General features: G+C 49.8%; 1 protein-coding gene across 1 annotated transcript in view; it reads left to right on the top strand.

Annotated features, from left to right (window-relative positions):
* The window catches only part of LOC139054287 (uncharacterized), a 358,119-nt gene that overhangs the window by 10,228 nt on the left and 322,807 nt on the right, over positions 1 to 25,084 (top strand). The window contains exon 2 of the mRNA XM_070531043.1: positions 15,188 to 15,312. The gene's annotated coding sequence lies outside the window, so the exon portion shown is untranslated. The remainder of the gene's footprint in view (positions 1 to 15,187; positions 15,313 to 25,084) is intronic.

Raw genomic sequence — 25,084 nt, 5'->3', positions numbered from 1 at the left:
TTTTAGCTCCGGGTCTGCTCGTTGCTGTTTAGTGAAGTCTTCCGCGCTTATTATCCCAAGCAAGGCGTCGTCGTCCTCGTCGTCTTGCGGCGGGGGATCGATGGGGGCGCGCGATAAACAGACGGCGTCGGAGTGTTTTCTTCCGGACTTGTATATTACCGTGACGTCATATTCTTGTAGTCTGAGGCTCCACCGCGCCAGCCGTCCTGAAGGGTCCTTTAAGTTAGCTAGCCAACACAATGCATGATGGTCACTGACGACTTTAAATGGCCTGCCATAGATGTAAGGGCGGAATTTAGCTATAGCCCAAATGATGGCGAGGCATTCCTTTTCAGTCGTAGAATAGTTGCTTTCCGCTTTTGACAGCGACCGGCTAGCATACGATATCACCCTTTCTAGTCCTTCTTTCCTCTGGACTAGGACGGCACCGAGCCCTAGGCTACTGGCGTCAGTGTGGATTTCGGTATCGGCGTCCTCGTCGAAGTGTGCAAGTACCGGCGGCGACTGCATGCGTCGTTTGAGTTCTTGAAATGCCTTGGCCTGCGGGGTTTCCCACTTGAACGCGACATCACATTTGGTTAGATGTGTTAGCGGCTCCGCGATGCGTGAGAAGTCCTTCACAAAGCGCCTATAGTAGGCACACATGCCAAGGAATCTGCGCACTGCCTTCTTGTCGGTTGGCTGCGGGAACTTTGCGATGGCAGCTGTCTTCTGTGGGTCGGGGCGTACCCCTGATTTGCTGATCACGTGGCCTAGGAACAAAAGCTCATCGTAAGCGAAGCGGCACTTTTCCGGCTTCAGAGTGAGCCCTGATGACTTGATGGCTTCTAACACTGTCGCAAGCCGCCTAAGGTGATCGTCGAAATTTCCGGCGAAGACAACGACGTCATCCAGGTAAACAAGGCACGTCTGCCACTTCAGTCCGGCTAACACCGTGTCCATGACGCGCTGAAACGTTGCAGGCGCCGAGCACAGTCCGAATGGCATGACCTTGAACTCGTAGAGGCCGTCTGGCGTGATGAAGGCAGTCTTTTCGCGATCTCTCTCGTCGAATTCTATTTGCCAGTAGCCAGACTTGAGGTCCATCGATGAGAAGTATTTAGCGTTGCAGAGCCGATCCAATGCGTCGTCTATCCGTGGAAGGGGGTACACATCCTTCTTCGTGATCTTGTTCAGTCGACGATAGTCGACGCAGAAGCGTAGGGTTCCGTCCTTTTTCTTTACCAGGACTACAGGAGAGGCCCACGGGCTTTTCGACGGCTGGATGATGTCGTCGCGCAGCATTTCGTCGACTTGTTGCCTGATAGCTTCACGTTCTCGCGTCGAAACTCGGTAAGGGCTCTGGCGGAGTGGTCGAGCGCTCTCTTCGGTTATTATGCGATGCTTTGCAACTGGTGTTTGTCGAATCCTCGATGACGTCGAAAAGCAGTCTTTGTATCGTCGGAGAAGACTTCTGATCTGTTGCTGCTTAGTCATAGGAAGACTTGGATTCACGTCGAAGTATGGTTCGGGGACAATGCTCATCGGGGTAGATGCGGCTGAATCCGAGAGGACAAAGGCATTGCTGGTTTCCACAATTTCCTCGATGTATGCGATTGTCGTGCCCTTGTTGATGTGCTTGAACTCTTGGCTGAAGTTGGTGAGCATAACTTCCACCTGCCCTCCGTGGAGTCGAGCGATCCCTCTTGCGACGCAAATTTCACGGTCGAGCAGTAGATGTTGGTCGCCCTCGATGACGCCTTCTATGTCAGCGGGTGTTTCAGTGCCAACGGAAATAATAATGCTGGCGCGCGGCGGGATGCTCACTTGATCTTCGAGCACACTCAAGGCGTGGTGACTACGACAGCTCTCCGGCGGTATCGCTTGATCTTGTGACAGCGTTATCGACTTCGACTTCAGGTCGATGACTGCGTCATGTTGATTCAGGAAGTGCATGCCTAGAATGACGTCTCGTGAACACTGTTGGAGGACAACGAAGGTGGCAGGGTAAGTCCGGTCATGAACGGTAATTCTTGCCGTTGTTACGACACCCAACCGGTGCCACCAGTGTTACGACATCCAACCGGTTCCAGCAGTGTTACGAACTTTCACCGCTGCACCACGATTACGGCTTTGTGGTCCCGTAGCGCTCGTCACCCGTTTCGTGACAGAGCGTTGGTAGCGAAGACTCCGAGCCTGGCGTCGATGAGAATAACAAAAGGGACTTTATACATTATATACAGGTTATCATACAGGACATGAACGGGTCGGCACTGGGGCCGAGTGCTCACAACAAACGCGACTGTTCTCGCACGACGACGTCCGGCGAAAACGCGTGACACATCTCCCCCCAGTCGGGAGCGACACTGTCTCCCGGTGGGTCGGCGGATCCTGTTTTTCAGGCAGCGCGTTGCTGCTTTTATAATCCCCGAGGAACCATTGTCACTCCAACGGCCCAATACAAAGTCAGCACACGACGGTCGTCCGAGGGGTCCAACCAGCGACCGCGCTGGCCACCCGGTTCAAAGTTCGCGCGCGCGGTGACCTCCAGGCAAGGGAGGTGCGGCGCCGGGCTGTCTGGCACACGCGGACACGTCCAAACATGCGGATCGTTGAGGCTTCTCCCGTAGGAGGACACCGCTGCCCGACGGCTCAGCATCTTGACTTGTGAAGGGAGAATTAGGGCGCTCGCAGGATAGATTCTGCATCTTGCAGATTCGGAATCCGGGCTTGTGGTAATGGCACAACAGCATCCCCGCCCTCAGATGAGGCGCCGGGAAGACGAGCTGCCTCCACGTGGCTCGGATGCCAGGCGCGCACGTTCGTCAGGCTCGTCCAAGTTCACGTCCAGTGTCGGGACGCCAGGTAACTTCACGTGCCCAGGTCCGACTCGCCAGGACAGGAGCTCTGCTCACCACGTCGTCGCCAAGGCACCTTGACCAGCTCCGCTCGGGTCGTTCCTAAGACCTTGCTTCTCGCCACTGGTCCCGCTTGGTCGTTCTGCAGCTTGCAAAACCGACCGGCAAAAGGCAACACCCAACACGAACAAGTGCCCTCTGTCTCCCGTCAAACACCAGACAAGGCCATAATTCAAATCAACCTAGCTAAATCGCTATCCCCTTTTGCTCCCGCTGCAACAAGAGGCAGGTGTACGATCTAGCACACAAGGCTCAAACAATCAGTTTTCAAATTAACAACACACCAAAATAGAAACAATTAATAATCAGCAATAATAATGACAAATAGAACGGTCCCCTTGAAATCACTTGGACCGAAAACATACTACTGAGGAAGCAAATGAGGTCATTCATTTTTCCCGGCGATATTTTCGCGGAATCCGAAGCTGCTTATATTTGCGACCCTGCTTATCCGTGTAGCGGCGGTACAATAAGCCAGATTCCTTGCCAAATGAAACCCTCTTTTTTTTCACTCCCCGTTTGACGCTCTTCCTCAGATCGGCTAATGAACAGCCTTCCTGTTGCTCGCGAATCAGACTTTCTCTTTCAACTGCAGCCTGCTCCTGCCGGCTGGCGGAAACCGGAGCGAGTGTGGAGCCCGCGTCGCCTAATTGCGGCGTCGCGTCTATATCGCGGCTAGCACTGCACGCGTCACTCCCACTCACTTCCAGGACCCGCTCGTCTAGGCCAGCCTCCGAGCTCTGCCTCTCCCGTGACTGCTCGCCACTCAAGTTACTGTGATCGGTCCGTGTGCCGCACCGCCTTTCGCTCACCGACGCTAAGTCAAGTTCCCTCGACAGCGGGCGCGCTTTGGATCGCGTGGGGGCCATGTACGCCACGTCGGCAAAGAATGATTTGCCCTGATCCCTCAGCAGCTGCTCCGAGCTATTTGAGAAGAGGTAGGAAAATTGCTCCGGGAGGGCGGCTGACACAGCGGCTTCGGTGTTAAGTTTCCCAAACTCTCCTTCAATGATAACCGTTGCGATCGGTAAACAGACACTCTCCTTCTCGGCCACTTGCCGTATCCTAACGCACTCTCCCGTAAAATCACTCGAGGAGACGAAAGACGGGTGAACAACGTCCATAGTTGCTGCAGAGTCCCGCAGTGCTCGGCACTTCTTGCCGTTTACCTTAATTTCCTGCACATAGGGCTCCAATAGACGTATGTTCTTGTGAGTTTCCTGTATCGTTGCAAAAGCAATTCTCTCTGGGCAGCTTGCAGCGATGTGCCCTTGCTTTTTGCAATTGTAGCAGGTTAACGGTTTCCGTTTTTCAAAAGAACGCGTCATTTCGTTTCGCTGTTTCGGACCATCGTCATCATTCTGAGATGCATTCTGTCCTTCCCTTACAGTTTCTTTGGGAAGGGACTCGTCTTCCCGAAACTCGCGACGCGTGATTTCCTTCCGTTCGTCGGGCTTCCCGTAAAACCCATCTCTTCTATCTGCTTTTTCTATGCGCACTGCCTTGCTGTGCAAGCTGCGGCGGGTGTAATACTCTTCCGCTAACTCTGCTGCCTTGTTTAGCTTAACCTCTTTTAGCCTATCTTGCAGCCAGAGCCGGACATCCTCATCAATGCAACGGTAGAACTGCTCCAACGCGATGCATTCGACAATTTTGTCGCGGTCGTCGAAAACCTCTTCGCCCTTCAGCCATTCCACCAAGTCGGCTTTTAGACGAAACGCGAAGTCAACATTCGACTCCTTACCATTTTTTGCATACCGGAACCTCTGCCGGAAAGCTTCGGGCGACAATTTGTACTTCCGCAGTAGCGCTTCCTTCACATCACTGTAGCTCTCAAACGCCTCTTTCGATAAGCAAGTTATTACGTCTGATGCCTCCCCAGGAAGCAAGGCTAACAGATTCTGTGCCCAAAGGGATCGCTCAATGCTATTCCGTTCGCAGACGTGCTCAAATTTCACGAGGTATTTGGCCATATCCTCTCCGACGACAAAGGGTGGAAGTTGATCGCGTATTCTTGGAACGTTAGAAGTGAGACTAGGCGCCGGCGAGTTATTTCGGATCTCCAACTCTTTCATTTTAAGCTCGTGCTCACGTCGCTCCCTCTCTCTCCTTTCCTCCTTTTCCTCCTCGCGAAGTTCCTTTTCTCTCCTTTCCTCCCGACGTTCATTGATATCCGCCCAGGCCTCAGCGGCTTCCTCAGCCGTTACGTCCCCGGTCCTCATGACCTCAAGGATCGCATTCTTTCTTTTGGTTGAGCCCAACTCAATGCCCAACTCCTCACAAATTTCGAGAAGTTCCTTCACCTTGTACTTCTCCATCGTTCACACTGTCCTCCTGCTGTTTACCCTTTTTGAATATACCTGCCGTACGCTACTATAACACTACTAGTAAGACATATGCAAGTATTTCACACACTGCCCTGTTTACCCCCTCAGCATCCCCTGGTTTTCAAAACACTCTTACTAGGCTTGAAACACACAAGGTTATCACAATGCAACACCAAATCCTTCCCTAAGCTACTATAACCTGTGTCAGAGAAAGTCTGGTGTTTGAGGTAAACTTCAGGCACTCACCGCGCCGAGGTAGCTGATGCCGGTCAATCCCGTAGCTGCCACCCAGTGTTACGACACCCAACCGGTGCCACCAGTGTTACGACATCCAACCGGTGCCAGCAGTGTTACGAACTTTCACCGCTGCACCACGATTACGGCTTTGTGGTCCCGTAGCGCTCGTCACCCGTTTCGTGACAGAGCGTTGGTAGCGAAGACTCCGAGCCTGGCGTCGATGAGAATAACAAAAGGGACTTTATACATTATATACAGGTTATCATACAGGACATGAACGGGTCGGCACTGGGGCCGAGTGCTCACAACAAACGCGACTGTTCTCGCACGACGACGTCCGGCGAAAACGCGTGACACATCTCCCCCCAGTCGGGAGCGACACTGTCTCCCGGTGGGTCGGCGGATCCTGTTTTTCAGGCAGCGCGTTGCTGCTTTTATAATCCCCGAGGAACCATTGTCACTCCAACGGCCCAATACAAAGTCAGCACACGACGGTCGTCCGAGGGGTCCAACCAGCGACCGCGCTGGCCACCCGGTTCAAAGTTCGCGCGCGCGGTGACCTCCAGGCAAGGGAGGTGCGGCGCCGGGCTGTCTGGCACACGCGGACACGTCCAAACATGCGGATCGTTGAGGCTTCTCCCGTAGGAGGACACCGCTGCCCGACGGCTCAGCATCTTGACTTGTGAAGGGAGAATTAGGGCGCTCGCAGGATAGATTCTGCATCTTGCAGATTCGGAATCCGGGCTTGTGGTAATGGCACAACACCGTGCAGATCCCAGTCGGCGTAATCAGGTGTCCTCCAGCGGTGCGTATTTGAGGGCCTTCCCATGCAGTCTTAACTTTCCTCAACTGGGCGGCGATGGATCCACTCATGACGGAGTAATCGGCTCCTGTGTCTACTAAAGTGGTGACTGCGTGGCCGTCGAGAAGCACGTCGAGGTCGGTGGTTCTTTGTCTTGCCTTACAGTTAGGTCTCGGCGTCGGATCACGGCTGCGTCGTGTTGAACTGAAGCTGGAACGTCGCGTCGTAAAGTCGTCTTTCGTCGGTGTAGTCTTGGCTTCCTGACTTCGTCGGGACGGCGGCGTGTCATCATTAGGTCGTCGAGATGGTTTCTTCGTCGTCTTCGTCGGCGGCGGAGGATCTTCGTCAGTTCGACGAACAGCAACCGCACCTCCATCGGTTGCTGCTTTTAGTTTTCCGGATACGGGCTCGCTGACCGGCCCCGGGCTGGGCCAGTGTATGGTCGGCGCTGCGGCGACAGGTAGCGGCCTGGTGATGGCGAACGCGACGGTCGTCGAGAGCTCCATTGAGTAGCGGCGAGGTAGTCGCCGATGTCACGTGGGCGCTCTCCAAGCTGTGGACGCGGCGCGTTGACGGCGAAACCTCGCAGTCCCATTTCCCGATATGGACATCGTCGGTAGACGTGACCCGCTTCCCCGCAGTGGTAGCAGAGCGGGCGGTGGTCAGGAGCGCGCCAAACGTCGGTCTTCCTCGGGTAGGTGCGCTGGGCGACGGGTGGGCGCGTTGGCGGCGGCGGCGGCGGACGACGGAATTGCGTCGTTGCAGGACCCTGGCGTGGTCGCGGAGGGGGACCTTGACGGCGTACGACGGCGGCGTAGGTCATCGCTTCGGGCTGTGGTTGCGGTAATTGGGGTTGCACCTCCGGGACTCCAAGCGACCGCTGAACCTCATCTTTGACGATGTCGGCAATCGAAGCTACTTGGGGCTGCGACGAAGGCAGGACCTTGCGCAGTTCTTCGCGCACAATGGCCCTGATGGTCTCCTGAAGGTCGCCGGAATCCAGTCCTTGGATGGCGTACTGTGGCGTGAGCCCCTGGCGGTTATATTGCCGGGTGCGCATCTCCAGAGTTTTCTCGATCGTCGATGCCTCTGCAGAAAACTCAGCTACGGTCTTCGGCGGGTGACGAATAAGTCCTGCGAAAAGTTCTTGCTTGACGCCCCGCATCAGGAAGCGGACTTTTTTCTCCTCTGACATTTGCGGGTCGGCGTGCCGGAAAAGACGGGCCATCTCCTCCGTGAAGATCGCGATCGTCTCGTTTGGCAGCTGCACTCTGGTTTCTAGTAGTGCTTGGGCTCGCTCTTTTCGTACGACGCTTGTAAACGTTTCTAAGAAGCCGCTTCGGAACAGGTCCAATGTCGTTAAAGTGGCTTCTCGATTCTCGAACCAGGTCCTGGCGGCGTCTTCCAGTGCGAAATAGACATGCCGCAGCTTGTCGTCGCTGTCCCAACTGTTAAACGTAGCGACCCTCTCATACGTCTCGAGCCAGGTTTCCGGGTCCTCGAATGTTGATCCGCGGAACGTCGGAGGGTCCCTGGGCTGCTGCAGCACGATGGGGAACGCTGGGGCTGCCATTGGGGTTGCCTTGTCCACAATCTTTTTGGTCTTCTCAGGTAGAAGTCCGTGCTCCGGGGGCAGTCTTTGCAGTCGGCGGCTAGCACGCTGGTCTTGGGCGACGTTGGTTTTGTCGTCGGGCTTCGGGCTTGGATCGCGGCTTTGCGGGGGCGTTCGGTACATGAACGCACAAGCACCTCCACCAGATGTCACGTGGTAGTGACGTTAAAGAACACAGTAACAGTACTGTGAAAGACAAACTAGCTTTTATTGGGCGAACCTGTGCCCACAAAACAGGGTACACTTAAAGCACAACGATAGCGGCGAACACAGTCGGCGATCGTCGAAAATCTGATCAGCGGGTCAAGCGCGTCGGCTTTTATACAGCAATCATCGAATGTTCCAGATGAAACGTTGGGACCCGCATGCCTTCTAAAATGTTCTACACCATTCGTGTCAAGCGATGAAATCAGATAACGCAACGTTCGGCGACGACAGACAGCGGATAGAAGCATCGATAACTTTCCAGAAACTTCGGATACATGCAGGCGCGTCCCGCGCTGTGCGATAACATTTGTTAGGCGACAAAACTTGTCGCCCGATAAAGACAAGTACACGTGTCAATATGGACATCTGCAGTAACACGCCTATAGCTGCGAGCGAGAATTCAGAGAGCCGCGACACAAACTGCTATCTACCTCCGTAATCGAGGCCTGGAAATTTCCTCCGAGAAATGCGCACTAGTGCCATTTACGCGCAAACCCATGGCAAACTGCAGTGTAACGATAAATGGCCAAATAATACGACGGGTCCGATCGTACAAGTTTCTAGGTGTCATAATCGACAGGGACTTGTCATGGAGCCCACACGTATCATACGTGAAAAAGCGGTTGACAGGCGTCTGCCACCTGTTCACGTTTTTCGCTGGCAAGACCTGGGGAATGTCGCCTAGTGCCATGTTGCAACTGTACAGGGTGCTTTTTCTGGGATTTCTGCGATACAGCTTGCCAGCAATAAACAACACAGGCAAAACGAATCTACGCACAATACAAAGTCTTCAGGGTCAAGTGCTCCGGATCTGTCTAGGCCTGCCTCAGAGTGCTTCAACAGTGGCTACGATAGCAATCGCTAGAGACCACCTTGTCAAGACCCACATTGAAATTGAAGTACTCAGGACCCATATAAGGCATCTAGCCAGGACTCCTCGTCACCATTTAGCCTCTCTACCAGCGGACAGGCCACACACATCTTTCAGCCAAACGATAACTGCATATGATGAATCATTGCCAGCTTGTTTCACTCCGGCTGCGAGACCTTCGATCCCTCCATGGTGCCTCGCTCAGCCAAAAATCAACCTCGCAATACCTGGTATCTCGAAAAAAGCTGATCTGTCATCACCAGCACTTAGACAGCTCACGCTACTATATTTGTACGAGAACTACCGTGACTCTACGCATATTTACACTGATGGATCTGTCCTTCCAAGCAGCTCCGCGGCGGCAATCGTCATACCAGCGAAAGCTACAACAATCAAATTTAAGACGACCCACGCGACAACATGGACGGCAGCAGAGCTCGCAGCGCTCTTTACTGCCCTTCATCACACTGGTGATGAACCGCCACACAAATGGACAATATTCTGCGATTCGAAGGCGGCACTGCAGTCTCTACTGTCACCTTTACGACGCGGACCGCACGAACAACTAATATTCCATATTACAGAGACATTACACCATATAAGTGATGCAGGCCACGAAATAACATTTCAGTGGCTTCCAAGTCACTGCCGGAGTATCGGCAATGAACGGGCGGATCACGCTGCCCGCTCAGCCCATACTGAGGAGCGCCACGTCCCAATTCCTCTTTCTAGAACTGACGCGGCACGGAAGCTCCGCCTACTTGCTCGGCAGTGCACGGCGTCGCAATGGAATGAGCCACATTTAAGAAATCCGCGACTGTACTCACTTGATCCAACTTTAAGTCTTCGAGCACCATCACAGCTTCGCCGTAGAGAGGCCACGCTTTTATATCGACTTTGGTTGGGCGTTGCCTTTACTAAAGCCTATGCCTTCCGCATAGGGATGACCGACACCCCAACCTGTGACCACTGCGGCCATGAAGAATCAATTGGCCATATTTTGTGCGCCTGCCCGCAGTACAGTCCACAGAGGGCATGCCTTAGCCACGAACTTGACCAACTGGATGACCAACCGCTATCCGAAAAAAGAATTCTGCAACATCGAAAGGACCTACCGTCACAGAAGAAGGTCGTGCAAGCGCTTTTGCGCTTCTTGCGCTCTACCGACCTGTGTGAACCACTTTTACTGGAACGCCTTTTGTGTGTGTGTCTCCATGTGTGCGCGTTCCTTTTTTTTTGCGTTTTCCTCTCTGTCATCTTTTTAACCCCTATCCCCAATCCCCAGTGTAGGGTAGCAAACCGGAGACTCATATCTGGTTAACCTCCCTGCCTTTCCTCTTCATTCTCTCTCTCTCTGTATTTGCGCTTTCGAGAAATTGTGGCCTTATGCCATTATTACGTAGTCGGCAGCTGTCCTGCAGAGCGAAAATAAAAAGCGAGACGAAAAGCTTGTGTCACTACCGTTGGCCGCAGCTCTTCTCGTTTCGTCTTCTGTTACAGTTTCCGGAAAGATCCCAGAACGCTTCCAGACGAAAATCGTCCCGTTGGGTTTCCAGGCCCCCAGGGAGCCAGAAACTGCCCGACCTGTGGAAAACGAACGCGCAACGGAAGCGATCGAGTCGCTGAGCGGAGCTACGCGGGAAATATGGACGCCCGGCTGAGGCCTGCGGCAGCCATCGGGCAGCCAGAAGTCTGAAATCGAAATGGGCCACTAGAAAACGCTTCGCTTGGCGAAAGATACTGGAAACATCGCCCCATTCCATCATTGGAAACTTCCACGCCTAACACCCCCGACGGCAGGGAAGAGAGCAACAGTTCGAAGGATCTATATATAATGCCGAAGGCCTTTCTATAAGTTCAAATGGGGGCACCTTTCGAAGATTAGTTGAACGCTTTGCGGGAGAAATACTGCCACTGCATCAAAAATGCGGTTCGCGAAATGCCTCTCTTTTGTTTATTTTTCGGCAATTCTCGATATCTGTAGGATTCAGACTCTTCGAGTGAAACATGAAGGTGTGGAAAAAGTACGTTGGATTTGTTTTCAAAAATTTCGTTCTAAGTTCCGAGAGAGATCTCAATCTCAGAGCCATTTGGCTAGTGGAAAAAGAATTGTACAGCACTCTCTAGTATGCACAGAAATTTATTAGAGTTATGGGTTTGTGTAACGAGTATTTCATTTACCATTATTTTCTTGTCATCACGAGGGCAGAGTATAGCCGATGTCCGCGATAGCGGCAGCGTCCGAGTCACTAAGGCAAGGCGAAATAAATGGAAAGTGAAGTAAATCGCAGCATAGTACACCCACCGCTTTAGCATAGCACTGAGAAGCATTAAGCATAGTCAACAGCAAGCATAGGCTTAGTAAGCAAGCAGTGCTGACAAGGAATTTATGAAAACCCTATTTACCATAGCATCAACAAACACTAACAAGAGAAGCACGAAGAAAAGGAGAGCGAAATAAAATAGGAGATATAAGGCGGGGAGAGCAAGCAGAGGGATGGTCCTCTTGCCTACTCTGCACTGGGGGAAAGGGAAAGGGTATAGATGGGGAGAAGAGAGACTATGTGCAAAGCAAAATTTGGAGGACGCGTAAGCTTAGCATTTAAGAAGAGAACACGATCGCATTCAAAGATCACTGACTGCTTCTCAGGCTACCCGGCAACTGCAGCTTATGTAACCGCAATGTTTACCGGCAAACGGTCGCGGCGAAGGCTGTGCACAAAGGTGGGCTTTCTGGTAGAAACGCAGCCTCTTGTGTGGGCCGCGATGGATGGATGGATGGAGGGATGGATGTTACGAGCGTCCCCTTTGGAACGGAGCGGTGGGTTGCGCCACCAAGCTCTTGTTATTTTATTGCCTAATGTCCTGCCTCTGTTAAAAAAGAAAAAGAAGGAAAATAAAATAAAAACCCACGATGAATTGCCATAACCAAAGTTTCTGAACCCCTATTGTGAACCTTGTTTTTATATGCCTCCGTTGTTTGTCGTTTCCCTACTTTTCTTCCACCAATCTTCCTATCGCCTCTTACTAATCTCTGCTGCGGACATGTTTACTTTTCTCCTGCTGTCGCTGAACCCAAGGGCTTCAAGGAGGCCAGTGATTCCTTAACCGACCGCTAGCCAGATATCTTCGCATTCTAACACAACATGCTCCATCGTTTTTCTAGCTTTACCGCAGCAAGCACATGCTTCTTCTACCTTTTCATATCTCGCTTTATAAGTGCGTGTTCTAAGGCATCCTGATCTCGCTTAGAAAAGTAATAAGCGTCCCCTTGAGTTATCATAAATTGTTTCTTTCCCGATTTTGTTTTTTCTTCTTTTAAGCAGTTACTCATGGCAAGTTAATCAAATTTAAGACGACCCACGCGACAACATCGACGGCAGCAGAGCTCGCAGCGCTCTTTACTGCCCTTCATCACATTGGTGATGAACCGCCACACAAATGGACAATATTCTGCGATTCGAAGGCGGCACTGCCGTCTCTACTGTCACCTTTACGACGCGGACCGCACGAACAACTAATATTCCATATTACAGACATTACACCATATAAGTGATGCAGGCCACGAAATAACCTTTCAGTAGCTTCCAAATCACTGCGGGATTATCGGCAATGAACGGGCGGATCACGCTGCCCGCTCAGCCCATACTGAGGAGCGCCACGTCCCAATTCCTCTTTCTAGAACTGACGCGGCACGGAAGCTCCGCCTACTTTCTCGGCAGTGCACCGCGTCGCAATGGAATGAGCCACATTTAAGAAATCCGCGACTGTACTCACTTGATCCAACATTAAGTCTTCGAGCGCCATCACAGCTTCGCCGTAGAGACGCCACGCTTTTATATCGACTTTGGTTGGGCGTTGCCTTTACTAAAGCCTATGCCTTCCGCATAGGGGTGACCGACACCCCAACCTGTGACCACTGCGGCCATGAAGAATCAATTGGCCATATTTTGTGCGCCTGCCCGCAGTACAGTCCACAGAGGGCATGCCTTAGCCACGAACTTGACCAACTGGACGACCAACCGCTATCCGAAAAAAGAATTCTGAAACATCGAAAGGACCTACCGTCACAGAAGAAGGCCGTGCAAGCGCTTTTGCGCTTCTTGCCATCTACAGGCCTGTGTGAACGACTTTAACTGGAACGCCTTTTGTGTGTGTGTCTCCATGTGTGCGCGTTCCTTTTTTTTTTTGCATTTTCCTCTCTGTCATCTTTTTAACCCCTATACCCAATCCCCAGTGTAGGGCAGCAAACCAGAGACTCATATCTGGTTAACCTCCCTGCCTTTCCTCTTCATTCTCTCTCTCTCTCTCTCTCTATTCCATTGCCGCCACCCATTGGATTATTTCAGCCTCTCTGACTTTCCGCTTGACGTTCATTATTGCTCTGTCGCTCACCATACAGGCCGCATACTTGCTAGTAAGCTTCCTAGTTCTTTTCCTCCACTGTGAATCAATGTTATTCCTGTACAAATACCTGAACACAACCCGCCGTGGTTGCTCAGTGGCTATGGTGTTGGGCTGCTGAGCACGAGGTCGCGGGTTCGAATCCCGGCCACGGCGGCCGCATTTCGATGGGGGCGAAATGCGAAAACACCCGTGTGCTTAGATTTAGGTGCACGTTAAAGAACCCCAGGTGGTCAAAATTTCCGGAGTCCTCCACTACGGCGTGCCTCATAATCAGAAAGTGGTTTTGGCACGTAAAACCCAAAATATTATTATTATACCTGAACACTCTCCCAGCCCATTTACTTTCTTCCATATACCTCAGTCGTTCTATATAATTAATTTTGCTGTGGGCTTCCCTAACCTCAGAACTTGTCCAGCCCATATCACCCTGCCTGGCTTCATTTGTAGTCTTCCCGTGAGCGCCCAATGCGAGGCGTCCCACTGACCTTTGGTTTCCATCGAGTCCTGATTGCACCCCTGATTTCAAACAAACAACCGCATTTCCAAAAGTAAGTCCTGGAACCATTACACCTTTCCACATACCCCGGACCACCTCGTGCCTATTGTATTCCCCTAGCGCTCTGTGTTTCACAACGACCGCATTTCTCTTCTCCTTTACTGTTATTGTTTTTTCCTGTGTTTCCATATATCTATTGCCTTCGTTTATCCATATGCCAAGGTATTTATATTCTTTTAGACGAGGTATTTTCTAGCCCTTGTATTGTCGCTGCGTGTTCACCGTTTTCATTGAATACCATAGCACCTGAGTTTTTTAATGCTAAATTTCACAATGCGGTGGAGGCAAGCGCCATCTGGAAGATAAAGAGAGAGAGAGAAATAGAAGACAGGAAAGGCAGGGAGGTCAACCAGGTGCACGTCCGGTTTGCTACCCTGCACTGGGGGAAGGGGGTGTGGGGATGAAGAGAGAGAGAGAGAGAGCACAGTTTCGCGCACCGTTGAAGGTTCGCACCGAGCCTACACACGGTTCCCAAGACCAGTCGACTTGAAGTATTACAAGAACGGCTTCATGGCCTTCTGTGCCATCGACGCGAACGGCCAGGGTCCAAGGATCCTCATTACGGAAAGTGGTCTATAGTCCAGCTGGTTCAGTGCTGTCCGGAGAACTTCGCGCTCGACGTCGTATTGGGGACAGATACATAAGACGTGTTCAATCGTTTCTGTGGTTCTGCAAGAGTCGCACATGGGTGTATCCCCCCCCCTCCAATGCGGAACGAGTAGGACTTCGTAAATGCCACCCCGAGCCAGAGGCGGCACAATACTGTCGCCTCAGAGCGGGAAAACTTTCATGGCACTTGTAGCTTTAAGGATGAAACCAGCCTATGAAGATGACACTTTGGGAGGTTGGGAGTATTTGTGTGCCATAGCCTTAGCTACAATATGAAGCTTTCTTGCAGCATCGGTTCTTGATATGGGGATTGGAACTGATCGGGCATCCAGATGGACAGACCGGGCAGCTTCGTCGGCGAGGTCATTACCAGCAATGCCGTTATGTCCAGGTAGCTACTGGAATATAATTTCATGCCCTTTAGCGATAGCTTGATGGTGATCTTCTCTTATTTTATATGTTAGCTGTTCATGAGTCTTTTGATATAGGGCAAAATTCAGACTCTAAAGTGCCCTGAAGTGCTGCTCCTATCCCCAGTGTAGGGTAGCAAACCGGAGACTGATATCTGGTTAACCTCCCTGCCTTTCCTCCTCATCTCTCTCTCTCTGAAGTGCTGCCTCAGAGTCGCAAAAAATGACCATTTTCTGATGTGTCTCTTGCAGGAGGTATTTGACAGCAGCACCCACAGCAGCAAGCTCTGCCACTGTTGATCTTGTCATGTGGGACAGTTTGAATTTGATTCTGGTTTTTGTAGCCGGAATGACAACGGCACCTGAAGAGCTGGAAGGTGAGACCAAACCATCAGTATAGATGTATATTCGGTCCCCGTATATGTATCATTGAATAATAGCAGCGTCATCGGTTTGACAGCTATTTTTGGGTGATTGGCCTTCTTCTTTACACCCGGAATACCTAGGCGCACCTGAGGCTGTTAGTGACACCACAAGGGCAATGAAGGCCTTGCTGCTGGTATGTATCCCAATGGAAGACAATCTGAATGGGTGATTATAACATCAAAAACATTGCACAATGTCTATGCGATAGCAAGAACGCCAAGTGGTGATCGAGGACGCGGGAAAGGTGACGGATATGCGTCCTGAGACAATCCACAGCAACGTATACATATGTTTGGATGGGATGATTTTTGGTGAGCACGATTGTTGCAGCTGTTGATGCACAGCGAGTAAGTCCTAAACACGTGCCCAATGCTTGGCCCTGTAAGTTCTCCAATGAGCGAATATTTGACTTGCACGTACTGGACAACACTGGAAGGCTCTAGCGCAGATAGCCTAAGACTAGCGCTCTGTACAACTGAAGCATGAAGCGTACAGATGTGCCCCATGTTTTCCCGCACATGAATCTCAGTACCTGGGCAATCGACAACAGTTTTTTTTTTCTTCAGGTACGTGCAATGAGGGCTCCAGGAAAAATTTTGATCGGTTATTACACCGAAGAATCGACGATTCTTTCCATAGGTGATAGTGCGTACATTAAGGGAGACTGGGCACGGTGGCATAGGTTTACGTGTGAATGCAATCGATGCACATTTCTCGGTTGATACAGGCAAGCCTTGTGTTGAAGGTATGCTGATGTCAAAGTTGCTGCCCTCAGGCTGAACCGTATGCGAAGGATAGGTTGAGTCCGTGTGGATGTAAATGAGAACGTTGCTTCGTTCCTCGCATGTGGAAGAAGCAAAAACTTAACCAGATAATCTGTAAGGAGTTGATACGTTCGGTTCGCAAATAACAAATATAGGAAACCGGTTCTTCAAGACAAATTGGCGCAAATGCGAGATGCGGGACTTCACGCCTCTGGCATTCCATTGAAAGATCATCGCACTGCTAACTTGAGTGCGAAAAGAAAGGTTTGGGTGAGCCATGGTGCTTATATTAGACTTGAAAGTGCTGGATTCAGTGCATCTGATATTTGCAATGCGCTTTGAGCTGTCGGTGTCTGCAGCTTGTTCAGTAGCATGCGAATCGTATTCATTAATGATCACACCATCATAACCACATGCCGATCCTGTTAGGTCAATTCACCGGCAGGAGATGCTCGGGGTAGACTACTTCCGTCGGTGTGCAGTGATTCTCCTGGTGGTTGCCGTTTTGGCAACGCAGGCCAGGCTTCGGTATCCATATTCTTCTCAGTGCGCTTGTCGTTTGTAGGTCTTTCTGATGTGCATGGCCTGGGTGAAAGTGAAGGTGGTGACAGTGCACGTGGCATACGCGCCACCGACGCAGCTTTCCTGGAAGAACGTCGACGACGGGAGCGTCGCTTCCTGATTTTAGCGGCGGCTTCTCGATGAGAGGAGTGATTTCCTGACATTTCTTTTAGGATAGCAATTCGTTTCTTATTTTTGGGCAGTCCTTTGATGAAGCCGCATGAGATTCGTGACAGTTTGGACATTTCATGACTGCTTCACATTTATCCGCGGCGTGTGGCTCAGCGTAGCGGGGGCACACTGCTCGTTCTAACAGACGCTGATCACGCGTCCTAGTTTCATGCAGTTGCGGCACTGCAGAGGCTTCGGATTGAAATGCCGGAGAGGATGACGAAAGTGGCCTACCTTAACGTGCGACGGCAGGCAGTTAACCTTGAAAAAAACCTTCATACGACGTGAATTGCGCAGGCGCAAGACATCAACAATGACGTCATGATCACTCGCTGCTTTAACCAGAATCGGCAAGTCGTTGCTGAGGATGACCAAGTGTACGTCGTGTATGACATCGGTGATGACATCAAAGCCCAGCGGGATGTGATAACGCACCTGCATGCCATCAAGAGAGATAGCAAAGAGAGGAAAAGGCAGGGAGGTCAACCAGACGAGCGTCCGGTTAGCTACCCTACACCGGGGGAAGGGAAAGGGGGAACAGAAAGAGGAATAGCGGGATAGAGGGAACACTGTTTGTGCACGCAGCAAAGGGCCTGGAAATCAGTCAAGTCAGAGCAAGTGCTCCGCCAATATGTTAGGCTGCCGCCAATCTTAGTATGCATGAAACCAATCTTGGTATCTTGGCAGCATGCCATCAAGATTTGTTACCTTGCGTAGGGCGTTAAGAGCGCCCGCATGCAGAACATCAACCGCCAGACAGTTTTTCCGGGTGTTCACTCTAATGTCCATGATTTCGTTGGGCACCATGGTCTCCAGCGGAATCGAGACAGATTGCCTATTAAGGCGCTTCATGTAATTGTTGTGTATCACAAGCGTAAACAAGATGGTGTTGGCGTCGGGGCTCCACGTGGGCCCAACAATTTGTGTACTAGGGGACGAAGAGGTCCTGGTGTTCCTTCTCTTCATCTTGCGGCTCCGCACAAGTTCGAAGTCGTCATCAGAAGGGTCCTCGCTGCTGAGCGAGTAGATATGGGTACCTTCACTGTCGCTGTCAGTCTGCAGCCCAATCCGTTTCCTGGAGGTGGCCGTCGCTGACGCCACCGGTTCCAGCAGACGCCCTGGACGGTCCACGGATTGTCGTGTTGACTGCTAGATACGCTGGAGATGTCACAGAACTAGCCAGAGGTACAAGGAAGCGGGCGCGGCGCTCCGTGGACTCCGAGATATTCACGCGCCGGCTCGCGCAAATGACGGACGCCGTCGCCGGTCTATGCATGGTAGAAACGCTGGAAAAGGGGTTTGTATGAGTTTTCGCGTAACAGAATTATGTTTTCTCGTATGTTCAAATTACAATCCGAGAACTATCATTTCTGTAGGTTATGTATAAGTCGTACTTAGCAATTTCCTACGTATTTTAGCTTGAGAAATACAATTAGTTCAGTAACTTTTTTGTTGCCACCTGGAGGGCCTTGGTTCAAAAATCTTTCAAAAATGGAGGGCCTGGTTCAAAAATCGTCCGCCGCTGGACGCCGACGCGAGATTTTCTGCGACACGGGACCCTTGACTTTATCGCGTCAATATGTCCTCACCAAAGGCGTCGGACAACGACTGGAGTCTTTTCCACAATCTTGATGCTAAAAAAAAAAACATGCCAGAGCTTTTAAAGCAACTCTGGCTTACGCCGGCTGAGACTAGGCGCCGTATTATGTACCGATTGTTTTGATTTTCGATTATTTTTGCCCAACGTCATTAGCTGGCAAGACGCCAGCTTATCCTATATCCTACATGCCTACCTTATCACCGGTACCGGCCAATCGTTTCGATAGATGATAATGAAAAAAAGCAGAATCAGTGAAAACGAATTTTTACGTTGTGCAATATGGCCCCAGGGTCCAAGAATTATATTTTTGGTAGATGCACGAATAGCGCTTCGTGACCTTTATAGCCGCAGAGTTAAAAGTTGTTCGCTCCGTCCGCTTTCTGATTTCATCTTTCAACGTAGTATTTTCTTCAAGACAAGTAGTGGTTATGACGCACCTCGTGAATTAAACCAGGGTGTGCATCTGGGCAGTATTTTGAGCCCTTTACTTTTCAACGCACTGACGTTCTAACTGCCAAGTATGTTTTCAACGTGAACTCATATTTCAGTTTATGCAGATGACATCCGTTTATGGAGATCCGGCTTAGAATATACAGAAATACAAAATCTTCTTCAGGAAGGCACTGACAACGCGCTTCGTTTTTTGACTGACATTGGAAGGGATCTCTTAACGGATGCGTCAGTTGTATCGCAGTTATGCAGCAAGTTTGGCGAGTTGGTGCTGAGCGCAAGCTAGACAGCACAATGTCATTTTTTGCTACCTTTGAATGGCCCAAGTTAGAGCTAAATAACGGCTTAGATGACATTGGCCTATAGCTCCAACAAAGATAATTTTGCGTTAACCTCAAGTTAATGGCAAAAAATTGCAGCTGTTCATTCTTAGGTATTTCAAACGTGAAGTTCTCAGCCCGAATAAGTGAATTATTTTATCAGTGGGTGATGCTTAGCGAGAAGTAAAGAAAGAGAGAATCCTCAAGGTAATTGAAAGTCTTGTTATACATTTCAGTAGCCATTCATTTATTTGTTGATTTACGTGGATAAAAAATTTCGCTGTGAATGAGCCCCACCCACGAGGTAATAAAAATTTCAGACTTTTGACCGAAAAGTCCGGTATCCCATACCACCCGCGTGGATCGAACGTAGAAAGCCCGTTATTCCATGAACTCATTGGCTGATATTCGAGTTTTTTTTCAATGAAAGATTGTTCAGCATTGTCCTCCGCGATACAGTTGTTGACACACTGCAAAAGTTTATCCTGAGATATGGAATAATACGCATCCTCCACGTTTACACGATATGCGAATGATTTACCAATATTCGTTTCTTTCGAAGACGATACCATTATCTCACAACTGGGAATCCGAAACGGATCATGGATCGCAAGTTGGACTAGATGTGTTTGCAAAAACCAAGAAACTTTACACTGCCGTCAATTCCGCTCAGGTACCATGGCACAAAATAGGATGTCAGGTTTATGTGTTTTTGCGGCAAAGGATAGATTACCTCTATAGGCGCGATTCACTGACCTTCCTTCGTTTTTAAGGCATGCATGTAAGCATTTATGAAATCTTGCATGCATCCTGGAAAGGACTTCTGAAACGTGTGTAATATAAGGTAAAACGGCTGGCTGGCTAAGGAAAGGCTGGCTGGCTATAAGGAAAGCTGGCTGGCTGGTCGACGTGCGATAACCGGAGGGATAATGAATGGAAAAAAGTCAGTGCCCTTCCACTCTGTGAAGAAGGATGACCAGCGAAGCTGTGAATGTGGGTCACTTGATGGCGAACTGCACCTCCGCTCGCGAGTTGGCCCAGCATTGCACTATCTTCGGGATCGGCCTACGTACAGGGGCTCCTTAACGCCTGCTGCACCTCCCCCACGGGTCGGTCTGGCATTGCACTATCTTCGGGATCGGCCCACGTATGAAAAATTGTTGGTATATGTCCACGGGGACGATATCCGCCAGAACCTATGACGATAAACAGTTTCGCTGTAAAGAAATGTAATTTACCTGAGTGCAGCATAAAGATGGAAAGGCAACTCATATATGGGTTCCTTAGAAAGAATTGAGTTTTTCAGTTGTGGAAAAATTTGTCCTGGCCCGGACATCGAACCTGGGACCAACGCCTTTCCGGTGTGGTCGCGTTACCATCTTAGCTAACCATGGAGGCTAGCAGATCACAGCGTGAGACCGAAACTCGAAGCATAGGGAAGCTGAATATGTCAGATCAGTTCTGTGACAGCCCTCATGGTGGAGGAAAGTTAATGAAACGAAAAAAAGTATAATCCAAGCGAATGTGCAACAAACACGCAATATGTGGGTCTACGATAAAAGAAGGCAGTTGTATACTGTGTGCAGTGAAGAATTATTCCATAAAATGGCGGAAATTACGTTACAAAAGAATTTTAGGCGCGTCATGGCCGCGAGAATAAGCTAAAGGATGAGGATTTAGCTTTTGTCAGTAGAGTTAATCTTAAACCTATTAGTTTTCGCTCACGACCTGACGGCAAACGCATGTACTCCTTACTGTACACAGCTCGCAGGTAATTTGCAGTGCTCGTCGCCACACGACACAAGCACACGAACTTGATTCAGGGCATGGTGCGTAGGATGGTTCTGTGCCTGATAACGAAACAGCTCAACCACGCTTGCTGTGCAATGTTCTTGCACACACAACGACTCTAAACTGATGATAACAAGCAATAACAGACCATAAAATGCTGTTGCAACTATTGTAAGGAAAACAGGCAAACTGTTCTTCAAATATTTGCTGAGAAACACAAATAGTTGCAAACAACGCAGTTACCCCATGCCCCATCTACCATTTAAGAAAACCAAAACTGAAAATATATCTTCTTGTAAAAGACGATCAAAGCAAGCGGGTGCATTTTGCAAAAGCAAAACCAAAAGCACTCAACCCTAGCTTTCCGATACAGAGGGTCGGCCCACATGTCATTTTTTTATTAAACGCAAGGCCTACCCCCCTCCGTCTCAAGGAACGCTACTTGGCTTCCTTTTTTCTTTTCATCACTTTGGTACAGGTCACGCACGCAACATTCATCCTTGAAGTGAAGCTACGGAGAGGCAGCAACGGCCGCCACGAGACCATCCTCAGCAACAACAACAGAAAAAAAAACAAGGAAAGAAAAACAGGGAAAAAAGGGAACAGAAACAGCCGCGCGTTTGCGTTGGCCGGACGACACCAGGAAACGGAACGGTCTGAAGCTTCGTAACGGCGCTGTGTCAATGTTTAACCTCGCAGATATAGAAGGGGGAATCGTTTTTTAATCAGCGAAGGGTCCCGCACAAGTCGCTGCACGACGGTCGTCTCTGCGCTGTGTGTGTGTCTCCGCCCCGCGGCGTGTTCGTTCCGCGCCCACCAACTCGCCCGAATGCCGAGCCTCGCTCCCACGCCAGCCCAGCCCGCAAATTCAATTAGCGAAGACACGGTTCCAACTGCGCTAAACAACCTCTGGATCTTCTTACGGAACCGACTGATTAGATTGCGGTTCGTGCGAAACCAGCCAGGTACTACGGAAAGAGCCCTATACCACCGCTCGCTGAGGAGCACTTGTGCCTCGGCTCAAGTGTTTAACAGTTCGAAAAGTTGACTGAGCGCCCGCGCATGAGCGCCTTCTTTTCCCCCGTACACTTCTGCTCCGCAGAGCAGCGCGATGTCGGTGGGATCGGTAGTTTTTGCGCCTCACTGTCGCGAGTTTCTCTCTTGGGAGCGCGCCTCTAGAACCTTGGCGCTTTCGATTGATCTTTTTTTCTTTCTTTCTGGCGGAGCGAACAGAATCTTTAGGAAACCGTTTCCAGTTGCTTGGAGAACACACGGTGTTTGCGTATTTGAAGCAAGCAGTCAGAAACAGGACGGCACAGGTGTCGAAGCTTTCTTGCTTTGATCGTGACGGCTCTCTGGCAGAAGGGCGCTTCCTGGCGATCTTTGCTGTCTCTGTTGTGGACAGTCGTGGCAGAGAACTAGAATGATTATCAATAAACATACGGCTGAGAGGCTCGACCTGGTCCCGTGGCATGTCATTGTTCACTCAACAAAGATGTAACCGCAATTAAACATGAAAAGCAAACTGAGCGTCCACGCAGAGCAATCGCACAAACATATAAAGCTGGCTCAAATATTACAAGCGCATGACATGTATACTTACCTCCTCATGGTTTTGATCCCAAATGACGATACGATTATTTCCATTAAATGAGGAGAATTTTAAAGTATAATATTGTCTCTCACGTCCCTCGTAATACATTTTCCACTCGCAAAACATGCACTTTCACACGACCGTACATAAGAAGCGTTCTTGCGCCGTAAACATCCTCTATACGGTCGGAATTTTTTTTTTACCACGCAGATCGAGTAACTCGAGATGATACTGTTTTACAAGCGCAATATTAGCAACTATCTTGGTTCTTGAGACGGCAGTGCCTTGTAAATATATCTTGCCGCGCTTGAACCCCTAGGTACAAAGTGTGCACGAGCTGTAACTGCAGTAGTGTTTGAAAACTGGGTGGTTTCGAAGAAGCAAAGAACATCTAGCGTCTGCCGTCAGCCATGTTCCCGTTCTTATCGTTTATTCGCACTGCCGAGAAGTCCGACTTGTAAGACTCGTTACTCTCAGCACCTTTCTCCCTGCTAAATTACGCGCCTTTTTAGGTCACGAAGTATATTCTGCTCTTTGAGTGCCCAATAGAATTTATCACGTAAGCTCTTCAATTCCATGCCAAGTCAGTGGGTGTCTAGAAGTTGAAGCTCGTGGTATGCAGTGAGGAAGTCGGTAGCTCTACGTGAGGATCTCGGCTATTTAGACGAGTGTTGGTAAATTCTCGATCGAGCTCCACTGTCCAGGTTTAAACTCACACGCTGGCGAGCGAGTCCATGTAGCGGAATCGGCCCTCAACAATCGGTACTGTTACACAGATGACACCTTCTCGGGTAGACCAGACGGCCTCATCTGCACAGCCGTTACCAGAGGCGCTGCAATGGCCTACTGTCCACCCAATTCAACCGACTAGCCATAACAACGTTGCACGGCCAAATGCATTTAACTTTTGGTCCTCAAATTTCCCTGCGATAGATGTTAAGAGCACCAAAGTTGGTTTTCTCGGTGCATCCTTCATTCATTTACTTCTTAGCGTCCTTCGTCATCCTCATTATGCCACCATCGTTCTAGACTCACGCGCACTCAGTGCGATTCACACGATTCACACTCCCTCAGTGTGAATCGCTACATATGCTCCAAGTACCTTGAGAACATTTCCAAACGAGGCAGATGCGCTGACGATAACAAACCCCCTTGTCGAAGCGCTGGCTCCAACGTGAGACTTTTCCTGCTCGCTAACTGTCGATCACTTTAAAAGACAGGCACTTTAATAAATCTACTTTAATGCGCCCTGTGGAAAGCCGCGTGATAAAAAAATTTACAAACCATACATTATTACAACTCCTATATAGTAGTTGTGATAATGCCTGGTTAGTTAACATACGAATGGGACAAATTAATGAAAAATAGAGGTATGCGATGTGCAAGTCTAAAATACTTGTTGGCTTTGTGATAGACCACGTGACCCTGTTCTTCACTCTAAACACCACACCAGCGATAAACATAGGAACTGAACCCCGTTGTCATTGGTATTCCCTTGCAGAGTCTGCGCTAGCATGAATATACGTGGATTAAGAAATAGTTGCCGCTGGTCATACTGTAAAACATTTAACAAAGAAAGAAAAGAAAGCTGCGCATTAGATTCATTATCGAAAAAAAAATCGTATAAGGGAAAATAACTTGACGCCCAAAGTAACCATATCCAGTAATTTCTGTCTCCCATAACAGAACGAAGGCATACGCATGTATTTAGCAGTGTTTATAACCAACATCTTCAAGTCCAAGTTTCTCGGCGAACTCTTTTTTCTGTCAGGTATTTCTATTATAGCAATCGCTTCTGCGTGTATTGCGACAGTATAATACCCGGAATTCTCCAGACCTGAAAACAGCGTATGCGATAGGTGTCAGACAGGAGAAGGCTTCGGTTTGTCTTTCGCTACTTGTAGTTTCTTAACTCACTCCAAAGTTTCAGCTCAGAGGCGTTATATATACCGCATGTCATAAAAGAACAACAGCTACGATTCTGACCGGTGCTAGCAAGTTGGCCTGCATTCACAATAACGTAGCTCTCAGCAAGGATGGCACGCCCATATAACAAGGATGGTTCTTCCTGCGAAAACTGCTTCTACGGAAACGCTAAATGTGCGCAAGAAATCCAACAAAAGATCTATATATTTCTTGACTGCATGAATTACACGCTAAGTACGGTAGAAGACCTCTGGGACCAACTCTGGCCCCGCAGAACATGAAGAGAGAGAGAGAGAGAGAGAGAGGGGGGGGGCAAAGGAAAGACGGAGGTTAACAAACAGATATTTCCGGTTGACTACCCTGTAATGGAGAAGGGGAAAGGGATGCGAAAAATTAGTGAAAACAAGAAAAAAAACATGCAATACAGAATTGTTTCTGTGGGCGCTGTCACATAGTCTGGGAAGGCGGTACAATTGTCGCACAGTGTCAACGTCCCACTAATACATTCTACGTCACACAGTATGCAGTCATAACTTGTCACACAGT

The sequence above is a fragment of the Dermacentor albipictus genome, chromosome 1, assembly GCF_038994185.2.
Source record: "Dermacentor albipictus isolate Rhodes 1998 colony chromosome 1, USDA_Dalb.pri_finalv2, whole genome shotgun sequence".
NCBI lineage: Eukaryota > Metazoa > Arthropoda > Arachnida > Ixodida > Ixodidae > Dermacentor > Dermacentor albipictus.
This window is presented reverse-complemented; position numbering and strand designations above follow the sequence as displayed.